The 22,061-nt window shown below is 41.4% G+C and overlaps 1 long non-coding RNA gene across 1 annotated transcript in view; it reads right to left on the bottom strand.

Annotated features, from left to right (window-relative positions):
- The window catches only part of LOC130681024 (uncharacterized), a 91,995-nt gene that overhangs the window by 8,181 nt on the left and 61,753 nt on the right, over nt 1-22,061 (bottom strand). The window contains exon 2 of the long non-coding RNA XR_008994065.1: nt 6,027-6,160. This is a non-coding gene — a long non-coding RNA (uncharacterized LOC130681024). The remainder of the gene's footprint in view (nt 1-6,026; nt 6,161-22,061) is intronic.

Below are 22,061 nucleotides of genomic sequence, written 5' to 3'. Positions count from 1 at the left end.
CAGGGATGCCCACTCTCCCCACTGCTATTTAACATAGTACTGGAGGTCCTAGCCACGGCAATCAGACAAAACAAAGAAATACAAGAAATCCAGATTGGTAAAGAAGAAGTTATACTGTCACTATTTGCAGATGACATGATATTGTACATAAAAAACCCTAAAGACTCCACGCCAAAACTACTAGAACTGATATTGGAATACAGAAAAGTTGCAGGATACAAATTAACACACAGAAATACACTAAAAATGAACCAATAGGAAGAGAAATCAGGAAAACAATTCCATTCACAATTGCATCAAAAAGAATAAAATACCTAGGAATAAATCTAACCAAAGAAGTGAAAGACCTATACCCTGAAAACTACAAGACACTCTTAAGAGAAATTAAAGGGGACACTAACAAATGGAAACTCATCCCATGCTCGGGGCTAGGAAGAATTAATATCGTCAAAATGGCCATTCTGCCGAAAGCAATATACAGATTTGATGCAATCCCTATGAAACTACCAGCAACATTCTTCAATGAACTGGAACAAATAATTCAAAAATTCATATGGAAACACCAAAGACTCCGAATAGCCAAAGCAATCCTGAGAAAGAAGAATAAAGTAGGGGGGATCTCACTCCCTAATTTCAAGCTCTACTATAATGCCATAGTAATCAACACAATTTGGTACTGGCACAAGTACAGAGCCACAGACCAGTGGAACAGACTAGAGACTCCAGACATTAACCCACACATATATGGTCAATTAATATTTGATAAAGGAGCCATGGACATACAATGGCGAAATGACAGTCTCTTCAACACATGGTGCTGGCAAAACTGGACAGCTACATGTAGGAGAATGAAACTGGACCATTGTCTAACCCCATTTACAAAAGTAAATTCAAAATGGATCAAAGACCTGAATGTAAGCCATGACACCATTAAACTCGTGGAAAAAAACATAGGCAAAAACCTCTTAGACATAAATATGAGCATGCTCTTCTTGAACATATCTCCCCAGGCAAGGAAAACAACAGCAAAAATGAACAAGTGGGACTATATTAAGCTGAAAAGCTTCTGTAAAGCAAAAGACACCATCAATAGAGCAAAAAGGAACCCTACAGTATGGGAGAATATATTTGAAAATGACACATCCGATAAAGGCTTGACATCCAGAATATATAAAGAGCTCACATGCCTCAACAAACAAAAAACAAATAACCCAATTAAAAAATGGGCAGAGGAACTGAACAGACAGTTCTCCAAAACACAAATACAGATGGCCAACAGAGACACATGAAAAGATGCTCCACATCACTAATTATCAGAGAAATGCAAATTAAAACTACAATGAGGTATCACCTCACACCAGTAAGGATGGCTGCCATCCAAAAGACAAACGACAGCAAATGTTGGCGAGGCTGTGGAGAAAGGGGAACCCTCCTACATTGCTGGTCGGAATGCAAACTAGTTCAACCATTGTGGAAAGCAGTATGGAGGTTCATCAAAATGCTCAAAACAGACTTACCATTTGACCCAGGAATTGCACTCCTAGGAATTTACCCTAAGGACGTAGCAATCAAGTTTGAGAAAGACCAGTGCACCCCTATGTTTATCGCAGCACTATTTACAATAGCCAGGAATTGGAAACAACCTAAATGTCCATCGGTAGATGAATGGATAAAGAAGATGTGGTACATATACACAATGGAATACTACTCAGCCATAAGAAGAGGGCAAATCCTACCATGTGCAGCAATATGGATGGAGCTGGAGGGTATTATGCTCAGTGAAATAAGCCAAGCTGAGAAAGAGAAATACCAAATGATTTCACTTATCTGTGGAATATAAGAACAAAGGAAAAACTGAAGGAACAAAACAGCAGCAGAATCACAGAACCCAAGAATGGACTAACAGGTACCAAAGGGAAAGGGACTGGGAAGGATGGGTGGGTAGGGAGGGATAAGGTGGGGAGGAAGAAGGGGCGTATTAAGATCAGCATGCATGGGTGGTGGGAGATAGGGGAGGGCTGTACAACACAGAGAAAACAAGTAGTGATTCTACAACATTTAGCTATGCTGATGGACAGTGACTGTAAAGGGGTTTATAGCAGGGACCTGTTATAGGGGAGAGCTAGTAAACATAATATTCATCATGTAAGTGTAGATTAAAGATAACAAAAAAAAAGAAAAGAAAGAAAAGGGGGATTACTCCATGATAAAACTAAATGTAAATCAATGATTAATGCATGCTTTAAATATCCTTAACTTCGATCACTTAAAGGGTGTCAGATGATCGGCTATGGAGGTACACTTTTCTGATAATATTCTTTTCTCTTAAAAAAAAAAAAACAGTTCCTGTGTGGTGACCTCCAATGAGTTCTACACAATGGTATAAAGGGCAGATCAAAGTGTGTGTAAAGGGTCTGTTTGTATTTATACAGAGGATCAAAGCCTAATTTGGCTACCCCAAAAATGAACTAAGATACGATATGAAGAAGAACTTCCAACATCAGCACTCTCTGGAAGAGTCATACCAGAAGCTGATCATCAAAACACCTCAACAAAGATCCAGGCAATGCTGCAGTTGTAGCTGCATTCATCCCACCAGTTCCTGGACTTGCCATTGGAATGAAGAAGGAGATATCTAAGCTGGCCTGCGCATACAGTAAAACAACAAATTTGACTGGATCTATACTGTCGGAACTCAACCAAGAATTAGGAGAAGTGCAAGTTGCAGCACTCCAAAATCTTGCGGCTATAGACTATCTACTGTTAAAAGAACATATGGGATGTGAACAATTCCCAGGAATGGGCTGTTTTAATTTGTCTGATTTCTCTCAGACTGTTCAAGTACAGTTGGACAATATCCATCATATCATAGACAAATTTTCACAAATGCCTAGGAGGCCTAACTGGTTTTCTTGGCCTCACTGGAGATGGCTGGTAATTATAGATCTGCTTTGGTTATGTAACTGTATTCCTGTTACATTAATGTGTGTGTGCAATTTAATTAGTAGTTTAAAACCTATACATGCTTAAATTACTCTACAAGAAGATATGTCAAAGAAATAATCAATCTCCCCATGTTTACTTCCGTCTGCTACCTCTATAGCTTTTCTTCTTCCTTCTTAATTACAACCCTTAAATAGAACTCATGCCTCATATCGAATTTACCAAGTATCATAATTCCTCCAAGTGCTAAAGATACCTCAAGACAAATGCTGGGCATAGAAGCCACAGGGCATAAATCTGCATAGAAATAAAAAGCTAACCTTTTCAAACAATATGGCTTCTCTCTCACTTACCAACTTTACATCTCCCTGTATGGTCCCAGAAGATGACTGATTAGCCAGAGACGGGTAAGATTCCTCAAGGGAGGAACAACCTAAGACAGGCACAGTCGCAGGGAGGCCATCAGGTGAGAAATTGGGGATCAACAGAGGTGAGACTTAGAACCTCTCCCCCCCTGTTTTGAGAGAAATCTTCTGCATCTGTGGATGTTTTTTTGCCCTTGTCTAGCTTGGATTAACACATAGTCTACAGGCACACACCTGATCATCTACATTTGCTCTCTTACAACACTAAACTAAGTTTTCTATCTTTATCTTACATCTACCTACCACTTCAGCATTTTATTAAAAAAAAATAATAATAATAATAATAAAGGGAGAAATGTGGGATCCACATATAAATCAAGTATAAAAGTCCAATGAATATTCATATTTGACCTGATTGTTTATGGTTCATAATGCGTGATTAAAACCAAAAGTTTCTGTGATGACTGCCCTTGTACTGTTCACCATGTAAGAACTTATTCACTACGTAAGAATTTGTTCACCATGTAAGAACTTGTTCATTATACTTTAGAAGATTGGAGACTGTTGAGAATTAGGCTTGGGGTTGATTAATGATTGTGCATTGAGTCCCCTATACAGAATTTTATTGTTGTTAACAACCATTTGATCAATAAATATGAGATATGCCCTCTCAAAAAAAAAAACTTAATTTCAAATAAATACAAAATATTGTCAAAGTCTCACTGTGGATCCAGCAGCCAAGAAGTCCAAGTTGTATTTTTTTAATCTTTGGGAAAAAAGTTAAAAACTGAATTTAGTTAAAAACTAAATTTGGTTTACTAATATGTTTTGCCCCTGAGAACACAGCAAGCCAGTGTTCAATGGCAGGATGGTTTGAGAGTTACTGGACTTGATGTCAGAAGGTGGGGGTGGAAGCAGTGTTCTTAAAAATAAGCTGGAAAGTTAATTCAAAGGTATGTCAAATGGTATAGTGTTTATTGATCTGTTCTCTTAAAGTTTGCCATTACCATGTTCCTCTTGTACTTTACTTAATATTTTCTCCTTAAATAGATTCACTTTTTAAATTTAAATTCATTTTGAAAGGAAATTTTATAGTATTGCCATAGAAGGAAAACCAGTTTCACTTGCCAAAAATAGATGATGGCATAAAATAAGTAGAACAGAAACAAACTAATATTAAATTCTGCCTAAAATAACTGTTTCTTGGTTATTCCTCAGTTCTGATAGCTTGCCTTTTTAGCAAGCACCTCTCTGAGATCACAGGAGCCTTCTTTCAGGGCATGTAGCTTGACCATATGTTCCCACCTCCCTTACAGCAGGCTGTGGTCACATGACTGAGTTCTAGCCAGCGGAATGGGACAGAGTGATGAGTACCCCGTCAAGTCCTGGCACATAACAACCTTCCATGCAATTCTTCACATCCTCTCTCTTTGAATGAAGAGGAGCTAGCAAAAATCTCTGTGACCCCAGGAGATAGCAGAGCCACAGGACAGGAGGAAGCTGGATGCTGGAGTGCCCACATGGAAGGTCAATGGGTAAACATCCTCACTGAGTGGGTAATAGCTTTGTATTGTGTAAAGCCACTGAGGTTTTGGGGTGGTTTGTTATAGCACTTTGCCTATGCTGACTACAGTATTGCTAAACACATGGTTGTCCAAACAAAACTTTCTCCTTGTGTGAAAAAAAGGACCAAATAAATCTTGAAAGCTAAAAATAATTTTGCCTGTGCTTCAGTGTGATTTGATGCTGGGTATATTAGCCTCTTAACACTATCTTTCATCCTGTCTTCTGGAAAATATCAGAGGAGGAAATTATGTGCCAGGCTTGAGTATTAGGACTTACTTGTTATTCCCAAACCTTTTCTCTTCTAAACCATATATGCCAGAATGTTATATAATCTCCTGAGTAATGATGGCTAAATAGAGTAGTGATTATTTTCACCCAAATATGGGTATCCCCTTTTTAGGTTGGGTTGGAGAAAGCATATCAAAATCTGGAGTGGTAAGCATGTGAAATGTCATAAGCACTACCATCTCCTTCTCAAACATGCTTGCTTCTGATTCAATTATAGCTCCACTTTGTGATAACCAAAGCTTCAGTGTCTGTGGATAAACTTTGAAGGATTCTAAGTAGGGCAGTACATGATTGGATCTATGGTTTAAAAACAAACCTCCAGTGACAGCAAGAAAGATGGATTGGAGAGGGTATGGACTAGAGTCTAGACTTATAGCAGAGTTGTATCACATTTCCATTTCTCTTTTGTTATTGAGAATTTTGCCTGAATTATCTTATGAAGATGGATGGCTCATATTTCTCATGTGTTAGAGAGGGGATATTTTAATTTGAATAATAGCCATCATATTCAAGCTACACTCTTCCATCACAAATGAAGTGGCTGAAATCCATGGGTCGTGAAAGGAATGTTGGAGATTAATTAGAACTACCACAGTGTGACACACACACACTATAAGCTCTTTCAAATTGCACTTAGTTAACATTTGCTTACACAATCTCCTTTCTCTGATGAACATCTTGCATTTAAACTGTATCTTTCTCCCCCACTCGTCCATGTCCTTGGCTTCTTAGGAGGCTCCTGTCCCACTTTCTTTCCACTTTATTCCTTTTATAGACCCAAAGATAAATGAAGGCGCATCACAATTAACATTACACGGCAGAGACTGCTGAGTCTCTGCCATCTCACACCCCACTCCATTTTACCTCCAGGCCAGGAACTTGTCCCAGATGCCAGCTCACATTTCATGGGAGGACATGAAGTTCCAGCCCCACCTCTGCCAGGAAGCTCAGAGGTCTCTGGTCTGACCTGGCCTCTTTTCTTCAAACTCTGGCAGCACCTGCAGGACAGAAAAAATCATATTGCATCTTTTGCTGCACTGAAATTGTGTCTGGTGGTATATTAGCTATATACAAGCTTAGGCTTGTGTAGGCCATGGGTGTCTTCTCTTTAACTTCAAAGAATGGCCCCTTACAAGAAAACAGACATGTATCAATCCCCAACAGTTCAGCCACAGCTATCTAGTGTCACATGAAAGAGGACAGTGGCTGAAGAAAGCAGCTAAAGTTACTTGGCAATCTCCACAGAGAATTCACACTTTGTGTGAGAGAGAAGGCTTTACAAATTGCTAGGACATGATCCATTTTTAAAATTAATTTAAACCAGGAATGGTAAACAGACACAAAAATTTAGCCCACAAAGTATTTCAACTGAATTTAACAAATTTAAATATTTGAAGGTTTTTACATAAAAATCTAGATTTCTAGTTTTTCCAAGAAATGTATAAGATCTGACAAACCTGGGTCAAAATTACAACACATAGAACACATAGCAACACATAGAATATGGCTTCAAGACCTGATGTCATGGAATAGCACCTACTTCTTTATATGGACAGAGGAGGTCATGGACTCCACAGTTTGCCACTTTTCTATTCTTCTCACAGCACTCAGCACCCCAAACTGCCTGGACCCAATACTCATTTGACTGTACTGTCTCTGAGATTTTAATTTTGCCCTTTGGATATGTGTGTGTGTGTGTGTGTGTGTGTGTGTGTGTGTGTGTGTGTGTGTGTGTGAATACATGTTTCAAAATTTACTTGCTGGATAATTGGAAGACAGAGTGTATTTCAACCTCAGATTAATTCAAGGCCATTAGGTCTGGGGCATCCATGCAATCTAGAACACTGTAGTGGGTTTTACAACCACAGACCTCCTACTGCATTATTCTAGATGGGTAATTCACACTTGAGGAAATGTACTGCTTTGGAAAGGAAGAGGAAAGCCACAGGGTGGATGGGGCTTTCAAAAGCTGGTAGCTAATTGCCTATTGAGATTAGAAGAAGCAAATGTTTCTCCAAGCCCTAGTGGGTAGATAGTGAGGTTAGGAACCAGTAGCTCAACCTCCCTCCCCGAAAGTTTTAAGTTCTTGAATGCTTTTCTATGGACAAAGGAAAAAGCCACATTTAAAATATAGTTTAAAATTCCCTATGCAACTTTTTCTAAATGTGATTTCCATTAGTGATTTTAGTACATCTTCAACACCTCCTAGCTTGGAAGGATGGCACAGAAGATAAAGATGTGAGAGGTGTGCCTTGCCCGCATTTCCTGTCACTGGTATCCTTGCTACAGGTGTAGCTAGGAGCTGAAGTATCAACCAGCAGTAAAGTATGCTTTTATTTTCCATCTCCTTGTCTTTCTAGTCTACCCTACCTTCACAACTTTCTTTTGCATTTTTAATTTCAACAACTGTATTTTCAGTTTCCAAGAACTTTTTCATGGAATTTTTCCCTTTTAAGAGGCATTCTGTTCTTATTTTTAAGAGCTGTCTCCTCATCTACAGAGCCTTCCATGGTTTCTCTTGGGACCAGCTTCCTCCTTTCTATTTTATGAGTGAACACTCTTCTGTATTCTTAGTGTTCCAGAAATGTGTGTGGAAATACCTAGTTTTCTAATGTCTTCCTCTCTTCTCTATCTTTTCAATTCATTTTCTATCTTTGGCAGGGGGAGAGGGAGAGGAAGAGAGATTGGGGGAGAAAGAGATAGAGAGAATGAAATGAATATAAATATATGTATGTATTTGCTCTGTCCAAAAACCTTCAGTGGGAGATTTAATTGGTGAAATGTTAATAAATGAATGAGTGGACCACTCAGGCCCTCTTTTTTTCTGGGGAGAAGGTGCTCAGTTTTCATCTGTTTTTCAGGAGTGGGTTATGATCTGTGGCAGTGTTGGCCAGCTGTCTGTCAAAATCTACTTTCTTCCATAGTGTGAAGTTGCTTCTGGTGGGGGGAGTTGTTATCCAGAGACATATTTCTCTTTACCTTCATGTGGCTATGTGAATGGTTCTTGGCAGTGCCATATGAGTAGAAGTGGATATGTCACAACAGATTTGTATTTTTTTTTTAAGGAGTAGGGGTGCCCCATACATTGTACCTTTCTCTTTTGGTTGGTTGGTTGAATGCAGAAGCCTCTGAGATCTTAGGGGGTAGTAGAATCACAAGATGGAATAAAACTGTCACTGAATCACCACTTGAAGAAAGTCACTAACTAGCAACACCCATATTAGGTATTGTGTTAAGCCACTGATATTTTGGCATTTATTTATTATAGAAACTAGCAGTACCTTAACTAAGACAGTTTCCAAAAAAAATTAAGTAACACTTCTTTATGGCATTATTAGAATGTAGTTTAAATTTAGGACTAAGTGTAAATCAGATGATCCTTTAAAACCACATTTATTGGAATCCAAAAAATAGGATGATTTGCTTTTTCTCGAAAATATCTCTTTTGGTGAGTTTGGGGAAGTTTACCAAAAGCTGACAGAATGCTTCTGCAGTTTTACCAGGTGGTTGTTTTTCTTCTTGAAGATGAATGTGGCTTAAAGGTCTGATGTCAAGATCCATCTTCATTTCAAAATAATGAGCTCTTAACTGTGTACAGTGATTTCTAGTTTACAAAGTGTTTACAAAGCATTAGTTTATCCACTCAAAGGAAAAAAGAGAAAAAATAAATTAGAAGTCTATTTGGTATGGATGGAGTCAGAGCTGAGGAATTAGACAAATGTCTCCAAGGCCTGACAGGCTCGCTCTCTGCTGCGATGGCCCTCTTTCACCCACCCCTGCCTGAGAGAGACTTGTGGGGAGATGAGCCAGGCTGCCATGGAGCTGATTCTTCCCCTTCCTCTGACTTGGTCTTTCTTTAGACCTGTTTATGACACTGCCCTTAGGTTTCTGCTGAACTCTGTTGTCTTTTCCTGCTCTGGCTCTGGGAGGCAGTCTGTCCTTAAGATTCTTGTGTGTCCATTAATCTCAATCCATTCTGTTTTATTTTTGTAATTTGGCTCTCGGAGTTTCAACAGTGTCTTATTGGCACCTCTGTGTATCAATCGCATCATCACTTTATAGATGAGGAGACTGAGACTCAGAAAGAGGAAGGGATTTATTCAAGGTCACCCAGTGAATGAGAGGCAGAACTGGAGCAGATGCAATTGAGAAAGCAGGCATTAGTGTGGCTCATAAGACATGCTGCTCCCTGTTTTCCAGGGAATCACCACTGGGGGAGGAGACAGGCATTAAAGGACATGCCCAGAGTGTCCTGGCTGAGCCCCAGGGGCAATGTGGCCATGGGAGATCTGTACCTTCTCTACTCTTTCTATTTGTAAAGACTGAGTTGAAATGAAAACTCAGTGTCAGGGATTGCCATTCAGATATGGGTGAGCATATTGAGAGAGACTAGATACAAGTCAAAGTAGGAATCCAGATAGAAGAGCCCCTGAGAAAGAAGCTCCCAAGGGAAGACGATGTGGAAGGAAGAACCAGTTTCTACACTAGACTGAGGTTCTGAAGGGAGTTGGCAGCTCTGGGTCTGGTGTGGTATCTGTTATGTGATTCTCTCCTGAGCAGTCCCATTGTAGCATGTGTATACTTTCAGGGGTAGAAAGTTGAACATAGTCAAAGCTGAGAAGGCAATAACATTTTGGGGCTTAACCTAGCTATTCTGTTATAGGGCTTCTGTGAGCGAGCCTAACACAGGTGGGGCATCATTTCTGTACCCATGAGGCAATAAATAACCACCTTGAGCAAGATGGCACACATCAATGCTGTCAGTGGTCTGGGGGTGGCCCAAGCCTCCCTGGGGTGAGTGGCAGGGCCAGTAGCTCAAGGGTGAGCTAGAGAAATATAGCATCAACACACTGAGGACTGTAATAGACTGATCTGGGTATGCAGTGAGACCCAGCAAGGCTCCCCCAGTGATTCTGGGTACACTTCTGATTGAGACACTGGAGGAGCCTTGATAATACAAGGCTGAGTGCCCACATTTCCAAGGGGGATATTCATCAGCTGGGAATAGGCATGCTAAACAGCCTGTCACCACCTTAGTGACGCCCACAGACCAGTGAGGCCTGGCAGCCTTGGGTTATTCATAATTCTGCTGACATGTTCTAAGAGCTCTAACCAAAAGAAGAGGTGAAAATGAGTACATGCCTTGGGGAACCACAGTATCTAAACTTCCAGGGCTGGGCTTTCCTCTTTGGCAGGCTGCCTCCTCTTAGACACTTGATACTGAGTAATCAAGCTCCTACCATGACAGTCAACATCACTATGTTCTCAAGAGCACAGGCCTCTGACTGGCAGTATAAGAGCTTCAGTTTCATGAGATTATGCGGATTTTCCATTTACTTCTTTTATCCTTGTGGGACTGTCAAAATGACATTTGATTGTATAACTTGGGGAAGCCCTAGGTTTCCTCAAAGTCTCAGCAAATTCACATAGATTTCCTGCTTCTGCCATATTTCTCACTTCAGCCCCATGTCTCCCTGTGCACCCAGCTCAAGTTCTTCCCATGGGTTTCACTAAAAATTCCCTCACAGCAAATATTTAATGAGTTTTCATAAAATTTTTAAAAGATTTGGGGCTATGGGGGATGGTAACTTTGCACACTGCACTGCTGTTACCATTTATCTCTTCTCTCTCTTTTCCTTTACCTTTTCCTCCTGCCCCTTTTCAGAGCAAACATACTCCTCTTGCTTGTCTCATGCAGAGCTGTTTCTCACTATTCCAGGGCCACAGCCTTAGAGCTGGCCAAGTTCTACTCTGAGCATGCTCATCAAGACATATTCCCAGTAAATATAACCTTCCATCCTTCTCCCTAAGAGGGCTTCAGGGAAGAATAATATTTTCTCTCTCTTTTTTTCTAGTTTTTTTCTCTCAAGTAGCTTCTTTCCCTCTCATATCAAATTGTTCACCAGCAGACATCAATTTGCTGGTTCTTATCTTTCATGGTACATCTGGAGATGCTAAAAACTACAGATTCTGGAACTTCACGCAAGGTTTTTATTCTGTCATTCTAGAGTGGGGACTGGGTGCCCAGGAGTGACAGCCACAGCATGTCGGCATGTATTGGGAACCTGCTGATGTCCAGCATCCTTGTACACCCCCTGGGGTTTCAATAGGAGAATAACTCTACCTTGACAGGTAATTGGTGGTCTGGGTAGGAGTAGGGGGCATAGACTCATGATATAGTCTCCTGTGATCAATGAGGAAAAACTCAGGGACAATATTCAACAAGAGGTTGAGAGCATGGAGCCAAGCTTGGGGGAAGGAGGTACTAACTGTTTGGTGCCTAGAGAACTGCCTGCATGAGCCAGGCCTCAATGACTGGATGGGCATAGGGTTTCCTGAGTGGATAGGCTTGAGAAGTGGGTAGCATTTGGATGGGCAGAAGGGAGGAGCAAATGGAAAGGCCAACTCAAGCAAAAGTTTGGAGGTAAAGATGAATGTCTTATTTTGGTGTCTGGGGGAAGCCCTGGCCTGACTAGCCCAGAGGAAGCAAGAAGTAGGCCAAATTGGAGGCCTGAAAGGCTGGGCTTTTGGAAGTGGAGAGCCAGGCAAGGGTTATGAGCAAGGGAGAGAAGTATAGAGAGTGATGTTTGGAAGGATGGATATGATTTTAGTATGTGGGGTGTTCTGAAAGTGAGAAATGGATGGATGGATGAGGAGAGAAATGTATCAGAATGGTCACCAAGGCGCTTTTCCAGGGAGCCCCAAAAACCCAGGTACTTCCACGCCTGAGGCCTTCCTCCATGTGTGCAACCCCTCACCCTTTCCCTTGGTCTTTCATACTGGCACAGACATTTACTAAGGAAAAGGTCCTCAGTATGACCTGTGCTTCCTCTGAGAGGACAGAATGTTTTCATGTCCTTTGGTTCTCCTGTTCTTGGCTTTGTACTTGAGCCACTTGTTCCCTAACGAAACCCAAACAAGGCTGCACTTTGATATTCAGCACAGGAGGGGAGGGCCCAGCCTTAATTTCTTTACTTTTTCACATCAGGGGAATGTTTCTTTGCTGTGTGTTAAAATCAATAAAAATGTACAGTGAACCCAAGCCTTAAAGACAGTAATAGTTTGCTGGATGTGGTGATGAGCATTTTACTTAAGGGGAGACTATAAATCATCAGAGCATCACAGAGGTGGTTACTATAGGGGAAGAATGGCAACATTCCCCAGATGTCTGCTCATGAGGTTGGATGTGAGCTTCTCACCAAGGCGCTTTGGTGGAGCAGGGGCAGCCTCTGCATGTGGGAACAAACCAGGTTTACTTTCTTGCCTTTGCTCCAAGCCTGCTGGGCCCAAAGTTTGTAGTCATTGGGGCCTATTATATAGCAGGGTATTTTGCTCTGATTGGATTCTGACTGAAGTCTCATGATTCCTTATGCAAAATCTTAGAATCTCAGAAAATTCCAGTCCCATGCTGGAAGGTAGGCTACACACAGTTCGCTTGCACACCAGCCTGCAATGACTGCATTCTCATATTCCTCCTACCTCCCATCCCCTCACTCTCTGCTTCATTCTTCATCTTTCCCATTCTCTTCTCTTTTCCCCATCAGTCCTTCTCCTTTCTTATTTAAAAACCACTTACAGGGATATTACAGAAAAATGAGCCACACAAATGATTTTTCAGAGAATTCATACATTTGCCCTAATTTTTTCCTGATGATATTTCCTGTCTTCAGACTTTCTTCTTAAGGCATCTATATTTTTATCAGAGAAATAATTTTGAATCTGAAAGCCCAGCCCTGGCTTATGACTGAGAATAATGCTGAGGACCCCTCTGGGACATGCAGAACAGACTCCCAAGCCCTATAGCCCATCTTCCAGGAGTCAGAGAGAGAGCTGGAAGCATTCCCGCCTGGGCTGGATCACCACAAGAGCTTTTTCCAGAGCCTAAATATGCTGTCCTCATGTTAACTCAGCTCCCTTAGGGAGGTGAGGAAGAAAGACAGAGAGGAATTTAGCTGGAGTTCAGGTATTGGCTGTATTTTATGCTCTTTCCAGACCCTTTCCCCAATCCATCAGATAAAGGACCCTGTACCTTGCAACTTCCCTATACTAACTTTTGCTTGCATCTAACTCAGTATGAGGCATCTCCTCCTTATATACCATCTGAGAAGACACATAAGGTCAAGCCACAGCATCCTCATCTGCAAACAAATTCTGCAAACTAGCAGCCACCTAACGGATTCTTTCCTCTAGTATTTAGAATTTTAGGCCCATGCTTTCCCTAAAGGTAGGGCCTGAGAAACACCCCATCTATGTTAGCTGGTATGTTTATTAAAAATGTAGATTTCTAGGCCACTTCCTGAGCTACTGAGTTTAGCTCTCTGTAAAATGGGGCATGGGAGTTCTGGAGGTGATTTGTGTGCATATTCACATTGGAACCCCCCTGTAAGAAGTTGTAAAAGAGAAACTAACACTAATACTGTCCTCTCTAGCATTGTTTCCTAGTGATTGGCACAGTGCCTAGTGCATACTAGGTCGATAATAAATGTTTGACAAATGATTAATGTACAGCAGCCAATCCCAGGAGGTATATTCATGTAAGCTTTTCACTCTCCTTTCTCCCATTTGCCATTCCCATTTAAGGAGGCATCAGGTTCCTTCTTTCTTGCCTTGAAGAAGAATGGAAGAGTAGAACAAAGCACAGTCAGAGAGGCCATACCTGTCCTGGTTTCTTTTCTGACAAGTACCTCAGGGAGGTAAGCTAGGTGTCCCAGGAGGAGATTGAAGAGGGGGTGCCACTGAGGAAAACAGTGGGAGGGATGTTCCAAGACACAAATGAAATTCCTTGTTGTTAGAAGTGGGGAAAGGTTTCTGGCTTTAAGAATAAGTGCCTAGTAATGTATGGGTTTCCTGTTCTTACATCTCAAGAATAGCTGTAAAAGGGTCAGACTGGACGGGTTGTGTCCCTGCAATGAACACTTCTATAGTGCCTTCCAATTTCTGGCAGTGTCCTTAGTGCTTTGCACATATTTCATTTAATCCTCAATATCCCTGTGAGATAGGTACTACTCTTATCCTCCTCTTACAGATGGAGAATACAGGGCCAGAGAAGTCAAATAACTTGCCCAAGGTGACCCACCTAATAATTGGCAGAGAGAGCCAGAATTGAAGTCCAGGTCACTGACTGTGTAGTCCATGTCTTAACCAGGGTGTTGTGTCACTTGGGTGGGGTAACGAATGGTTTAAAGAGGATGGGCAGTTCACAGGTTGATTGAAGTCAGGAGAATGGGGACTCCGAGTTGAAATTACAGTAACTTAAAAACAAAAGAACAATGAAACATTTTTTGCACACCCTCATTTATGGACTGAGATTCATAGTGGCTACAAGTCAGTAACTTGGATTTACTTAAACGTAAAATATGGTGTTCTGAAGAGAACAAGTTTGATTCTTCTCTGAGTTCCCTAACAGCAAGCATGGGATTGGGCACACAGAGGCCAGGAAGAACCAAATGACTGGATGAGTTAGTATGCTTCCCTCTGACCTTCATCTTGACTATAATTGGGAAGCAGGGACTTCCTGCAGGGTTGGGCGCTTGACCTCTTCATCCCCCAAAGAATTGAACACAAATATCTTGGGCTGGACTTCTGTAGACCAGGGTTGAGCTGAGTGGTTCACTTGGGAAGAAGCAACTCTAGGGACTGGGGAAGTGAGAGCTAGAGGAGGAAGACCAGACAGGCTGTGTTCACAAGCAAATTATCTATCACTGATGGCAGCTGGGGTTCACAGATGGTGAAACTCTTAGGAGGTGATATGGGAGATACCTCAGAGTTGCACTATCTGTAGGTTGAAAAGGATGGATATGTATGCTCTAAATTCCACTTATCTCTGTCTTTGCTTAAAGGCTGTGGGTAGGGGAGTGGCATTAATCCCCTCCTGCATCCAGCCTGTCTGGGGAGAGCCGCAACACTTGGAGTGGATGCTTCCAGGAGGTGAATGCAGAGAGGGTCTAGGTAAGTGCTCTCTGCTAGTCTCCCTCCCCAGGGGATCTTTCCTTAATAAGAGCCTGCAAGAACAGTTTTGGTGGGCATTTGCCCACTGCTGTCCTCTTGCTATGAACCACAGCTGAGCATTCCTTGAGACTTGACACAAGGAGCTTGCCATATTTGTAATTAGTGCTCCAGGCTTGCTAGCTGGAAGACCACATCTGCTCTTTGTTTTTATGCAGGTGTGTCAGAGTCCATTACTGAATGTACTGCCTAGTGGTTTTGGCTCCTGCTTTGCATTGAGGAAGCTTTTGCAAGCACTCCATCTGCAGAATTAATTAACAGCTTGTGGGAGGATACAAGTTTACTGACAAAAAGACAAATTTAAATTGTGTTATGAGTAAATAGTTTTACATGGGATCCATGACTGTAAATAGCTCTCTGCAGATACTCACCAGGGCTCACATGGGGACTCTACACCATGGCCTGTTCTCCAGCTGGGATCCCTGTTCCTGGGTTGTCTAATGGCCCTTGAAGATGGTCCATATTTTTTGCCTGATTTCAAAAGTACTCACTGTTAAGCCCATTTTTTCTGATCTATTTCCACCTTACACAAAGATGATTCCAACTCTTGCTCACAGATTTTCTCTGGAATGTTCTGTCTCTACCCACCACCTATGCATATCCTTCTTGTCCCTCAACACCCAGCTCTGGCTTCACCTCTTCTTACTGCAGTGCAGTTTGGAGGGGGCAGGAAGGGAGAAGAAGAAAGAGAAGAGGAAATGGGAGTACAGGTGGAGGGGAGGAGGGGGAGTGGGAAGGCGGAGAGAGGGACGAGGTGGTAATATATGTGTTTGTATCTGTTTATATCTGGGGTCCATAAACTACATGTGGTCTGCTAGCCTGTTTTTGTAAATAAGATTTCATTGCAAAACAGCTAGGCCCATTTGTTTACATATGTCTACAGCTACTTTCTCACTACACAGGTAGAATTGAGTAGATGTGACAGTATTAGCTGCAAAGACTAAAATATTTACTGTCTGGTTCTTCACAAAGTTGCCTATCCCTCTGTTACATGTTTCTTAACTTGTTCTCAAAAAACTTAAGTGAATGAACAAAGCTTTATAAAATGTGACCATTTAATTGTGTCTCCCTATCCTCCACTTCTCCACCCTTCCCCACTCTGGCTGGACCACAGGAGGCTGACCTGTACCAGAGCTTCCTTGATTCAGGTTATTTGACTAGTGGGAGGGCACAAGAGAAAAGACGAAGGGAGGGGAGCAAGGTCTCCCTTCCGGGCACTTGGGTCGGCTGCCACTCTAGGTCCAAGCCAAGGCTCTTAGTAAACTCCAACTTCCCACAGCTTCCTTGTCCTCACTCTCAATTTCTATATCAACTGTGTAACTACTTTTGGGGTACTGTTCTATCCTTTGTGTTTTTATATGCCCTGCAAACACCTTTACATTTATTTTCATTAAGTGCTCCTTAAATTGTCCAATTTGGGTAGACAATCTCTTCCCTGTAGGGACACTGACACAATAGTAAATAAAAAGCAGATGGGAACTAACAAAATTTATAATTTGAAAAGATATATGCATCCATATGTTGCCACATTATCTACAATAGCCAAGATACAGAAGCAACCAAAGTGTCCATCAATAGATGAATGGATAAAAAAGATGTGGTGCATATACACAATGGAATATTATTTAGCCATAAAAAGAAAGAAGTCCTGCCATTTATGACAACATGGATTGACTCAAGCATTATGCTAAGTGAAATAAGCCAGGAGGAGAAAGACAAATGTCATATGATTTCACTTATGCTGGAATCTAAAAACAAAACAAAATGAACAAAACATTAGTAAACTCAGAGACACTGAGAAGTGACTGGTGGTTACTATGGGGAAAGGTTGGGGTAGGTGAGTTAGGGGGATAAAGAGGAACAAAATCTTAATCATGATATGAGTTGGTCATGGGGATGGAAGTGCAGCATGGAGAGTATAGACAATGATTCTGTAACATCTTCATATGTTGACAGATAGTAACTGTACTAGTTGGGCTGAGGATTTAATAATGTGTGTAACTGTTGAATCACTGTGTTATATACTTGAAACCAATACAATATTGTATATCAACTATACTTCAATAAAAAAGTAAGTTAATAAAAAGCAGATGAGAACCAAAATAAGGAGAGTGTCTTGCATATTTTCTAACTGTAATGGGTATGCCCATTCCATACTGTGCAGCTCATACTTAGCCCCTTACTGCTCACAGTGATCCACCACCCAGCAGCAAGGGCATCCACTGGGGTTCATTATGAATGCAGATTAGAGATCATTATAAATCCCAGACCACCTGAATAGAATTTGTATTTTAGCCAGACCCCCCAAGTAATTCCTTAAACACAAACTCCATTCCCCTTCTTCTTCAAATCAGGTATGGGAGATACTCTTCTCTAACCCTTGCCGGATGTCCTTTGATCTTAGAGTTGTCCTGGGGGAGGGGACAGGGACTCTTCAAAGGGCAGATGTGTTGTGGCCCCACTCCCACTGGCAGTCCTAGGGGCAGCTGTTGTGAAGTGCTCACTCAGTCAAGGACTTTGCCTTGCAAGGCTCCTTCCCACATCCTCCATACAGCTCCCTGCCAGACCTCTCCTTCTTTCTTGCCCAGCTTCCACCTATGCTGTCCCCTGCACCAAGCAAGGCCTGTGGGGAAGTGCCTCCATAGCACAAAATTGAAGCTACAGAAAACTGGTTCTCTCCTCTTTGATGGCTAGGAAGGCAAAGACAAACTAAAATGTACTAGTGATGCTTGCTCCCTGTTCTTGGGGATGAGGTGGGTATTTGCAGTCTCTCCAGGGGAAGTATCATTGAGCTCGTTTCCAAGGCAGCAAAGAAGGCAAGAAGAACAGATTTTCCCATCGGAACAGGTCCTAGAGATCTCTCTCCTATCTTCCTCACCTCCGTTATTAATTGGTCGGTTACCTGGTCCTACTCTCCTGACAAAGCAAATCTTTTCCAATTTCTCTTGGTCAACAATTATCTCATGCTTCTGCTCTGTTTCTTTTTAAAATATCTGTGAGCATCTGCTATGAACTGGATCTTCTGAGGGATGGAGCAGAGAGACAGACACAAGGAGGCAGTTTGTGACTCTAGGGGTATTGTAGGCTCATAGAAATGACAGTCATACAGTAGCTGAAACTAGGCAGGCTGGAGGACTTATGGGGTTCACATCTACAGCAGATGCTGTGGGTGACCTGCACATATCTCCATGCTCTCCCCTATTCTGTATGTCCCTAGTGTCCTCGTACAAGCACAGTGACTCTCCAAGGCCTGGGGCTTTTCTCCTGGCTCACATGCAAGGCAGGCTGGGAGTTCAGGACACTGTCACCCTGCAAGCTCCCTCAGCAGTGAGTAGGTGTTTGTGGATAAACACCCATGATCCCTCAGGTGGGACAGTCAGGGAGCCTTTTTTTGTACCATCTTCCAGGTGTCTGGGGGAACTGAGCCCCAACTGCTTATACCTGAGTGCTATAAGATAGTGAATGTAACTTATGTTGTCTGCCTTGTCTTGCTGCCCCTTCCTCACTCATATGTAAATGCTTCATAGGATTGTCTCCCACCTGTGCTCAAATGGGGAACTTAGGGTTATCTTAGGGTCTATTTCTCAGGAAATCCAGATTAAAAGAACACAGAAACCATGATGTGTGTGTATGGATCAGGGGAGAAGTTTACCTCGTTGAAATTGGAAGGTAGATGAAGGAGAACATTCGCAAAAATGATACTATTTAAATAATTTGTAAGGATGTATGCGGAAAGTCATTGGTAGGCCCATGATGACAGGGTGTTTGAGCAGCTCACATGAAAGTAAAGCACTGAGGCACAAAGGGACAGGTGAAGTGTGGTGCCTTTTCTGTGTCCTCCCCCACCCTGCATCTACCCAGAGATGAACGTTTCCGCCTTTGCCCCCAGAGATCCTTGCCTTGGTTTCTCTACCTGTGTTGGATGCACCCAGTGAGGATTCCTCCAGAGCCTGTCTCAACGTGTGCTCAGGGGAGTCCTACTCAGGGAAGAGGCAGGCCTCCAAGTGAGGAGGAAATGAGGAAGGAACTACCTAGAGGATGACCTGTCAGAAAAACGTCTGGGTGCTTCTGATGCCAGTCATGTATCAGGGTTAGGGAGAAAACTCAACCTCGAGGATCTTGCCTGAGCAACTCTAAGTTTCATTTCCTAAAACCTAAAAACAGATGAGTGATTCTTAGAATGAAGAAACTTGGCTCACCTCAACTATTATTTCGGTGCTGAGGAATACAGACAGGCCTGGGAAAGACATCCAGCTGTTGACCAATGACAGAGGCCACCAGTTTCTGTACTTGTAATCAGTTCACAAATGCAGTCAAGGTCCCTATGTAGCCTACATCTTCAGTAATCTAGTCCGTCCCTCAGAAAAGACAGTGTCTGCTGCAGGATGACTGGGTTCCCATGGTGGTTCCATGATTTTGGTGTTTCTGGGGCAAGCTGCCCATTCAGCCAGCCCACCTTTCCCACTAAATACAGCTGCCCATTCCCCATAGACAATCTGATGGGTATCTGTGTGAGGGATCTAAGAGAGCCCAGGAAACTGATTTGAAACAACTGAAACATAGATTTGTGCAGCTGTTGTCATCTGTGAAGGGAACCTTATGGTTTAGTTGGGAAAAATATATTTTCCAGTTTGACTGAACTCAATTTTTTCCCCCTATTTTATTTATTTATTTATTTATTTGCTTGTTTGTTTATTTATTTATTTATTTATTTATTTTTTTAAATAATAATTTTTAATTGAAGGGTAGTTGACGCACAGTATTACATTACATTAGTTTCAAGTGTACAACACAGTGGTAGAACATTTATATACATAATTCTAGGTTCCAGCTATCACCCTACCAAGCTGTTACAATATCTTGACTATATTCCTTATGCTATACATTACATCCCGGTTACTTATTTATTTTACCATTGGAAGTCTGTCCTTTTTTTTTTTTTTTTTTTTTGTGAGGGCATCTCTCATATTTATTTATCAAATGGTTGTTAACGACAATAAAATTCTGTATAGGGGAGTTAATGCTCAATGCACAATCATTAATCCACCCCAAGCCTAATTTTCGTCAGTCTCCAATCTTCTGAGGCATAACAAACAAGTTCTTACATGTAGAACAAATTCTTACATAATGAATAAGTTACATAGTGAACAGTACAAGGGCAGTCATCACAGAAACTTTCGGTTTTGCTTATGCATTATGAACTCTAAACAGTCAGTTCAAATATGAATACTCATTTGGTTTTTATACTTGATTTATATGTGGATACCACATTTCTCTCTTTATTATTATTATTTTTAATAAAATGCTGAAGTGGTAGGTAGATACAAGATAAAGGTAGAAAACATAGTTTAGTGTTGTAAGAGAGCAAATGTAGATGATCAGGTGTGTGCCTGTAGACTATGTGTTAATCCAAGCTAGACAAGGGCAATAAAACATCCACGTATGCAGAAGATTTCTCTCAGAACAGGGGGGGTGAGGTTCTAAGCCTCACCTCTGTTGATCCCCAATTTCTCACCTGATGGCCCCCCTGTGACTGTACCTGTCTTAGGTTGTTCCTCCCTTGAGGAATCTTACCCGTCTCTGGCTAACCAGTCATCTTCCGGGGCCATACAGGGAAATGTGAAGTTGGTAAGTGAGAGGGAAGCCTTATTGTTTGAAAAGGTTAGCTTTTTACTTCTTTGCATATTTATGCCCTGTGGCTTCTATGCCCAGCATTTGTCTTGAGGTATCTTTACCACTTGGAAGAATTATGATACTCGGTAAATTTGATATGAGGCACGAATTCTATTTAAGGGTTGTAATTAGGAAGGAAGAAGAAAAGCTATAGAAGTAGCAGGCGGAAGAAAACATGGGAAGATTGATTATTTCTTTGACATATCTTCTTGTAGAGTAACTTCAGCATATATAGGTTTTAAGCTACTACTTAAATTGCGCACACACATTAACATAATAGGAGTACAGTTACATAACCAAAGCATATCTGTAATTACCAGCCATCTCCAGTGAAACCAAGAAAACCAGTTAGGCACCTTAGGCATTTGTGAAAACTTATCTATGATATGGTGGATATTGTCCAACTGAACTTGAACAGTCTGAGAGAAATCAGACAAATTAAAACAACCCATTCCTGGGGACTGTTCACATGCCATATGTTCTTTTAACAGTAAATAGTCTGTAGTTGTAAGACTTTGGACCGCTACAATTTGCACTTCTCCAAATTCTTGGTTGAGTTCCAACAGTATAGATCCAGTCAAATTTGTTGTTTTACTGTATGCACAGGCCAGCTTAGATATCTCCTTCTTCGTTCCCATGGCAAGTCCAGGAACTGGTGGGATGAGTGCATCTACAGCTGTAGCAGTGCGTGGATCTTTGTTGGGGTTTTTTGATGTATTTATTTATTTTGAGAGGGAATCTCTCATATTTATTGATCAAATGGTTGTTAAAAATTAACAACAATAAAATTCTGTACAGGGGACTTAATGCACAATCATTAATCCACCCCAAGCCAAATTCTCATCAGTCTCCGATCTTCTGAAGCACAACGAACAAGTTCTTACATGGTGAACAAATTCTTACATAGTGAATAAGTTCTTACATGGTGAACAGTACAAGGGCAGTCATCACAGAAACTTTCGGTTTTGATCACGCATTATGAACCATAAACAATCAGGTCAAATATGAATATTCGTTTGATTTTTATACTTGATTTATATGTGAATCCCACATTTCTCCCTTATTATTATTATTATTATTATTATTTTTAATAAAATGCTGAAGTGGTAGGTAGATGCAAGATAAAGGTAGAAAACATAGTTTAGTGCTGTAAGAAAGCAAATGTAGATGATCAGGTGTGTGCCTATAGGCTAAGTGTTAATCCAAGCTAGACAAAGGCAA

This window comes from Manis pentadactyla, chromosome 15 (assembly GCF_030020395.1).
Source record: "Manis pentadactyla isolate mManPen7 chromosome 15, mManPen7.hap1, whole genome shotgun sequence".
In the NCBI taxonomy this organism is placed as follows: Eukaryota; Metazoa; Chordata; class Mammalia; order Pholidota; family Manidae; genus Manis; species Manis pentadactyla.
The sequence above is the reverse complement of the archived record's forward strand: the minus strand, read 5'-3'. Positions and strand labels throughout refer to the sequence as shown.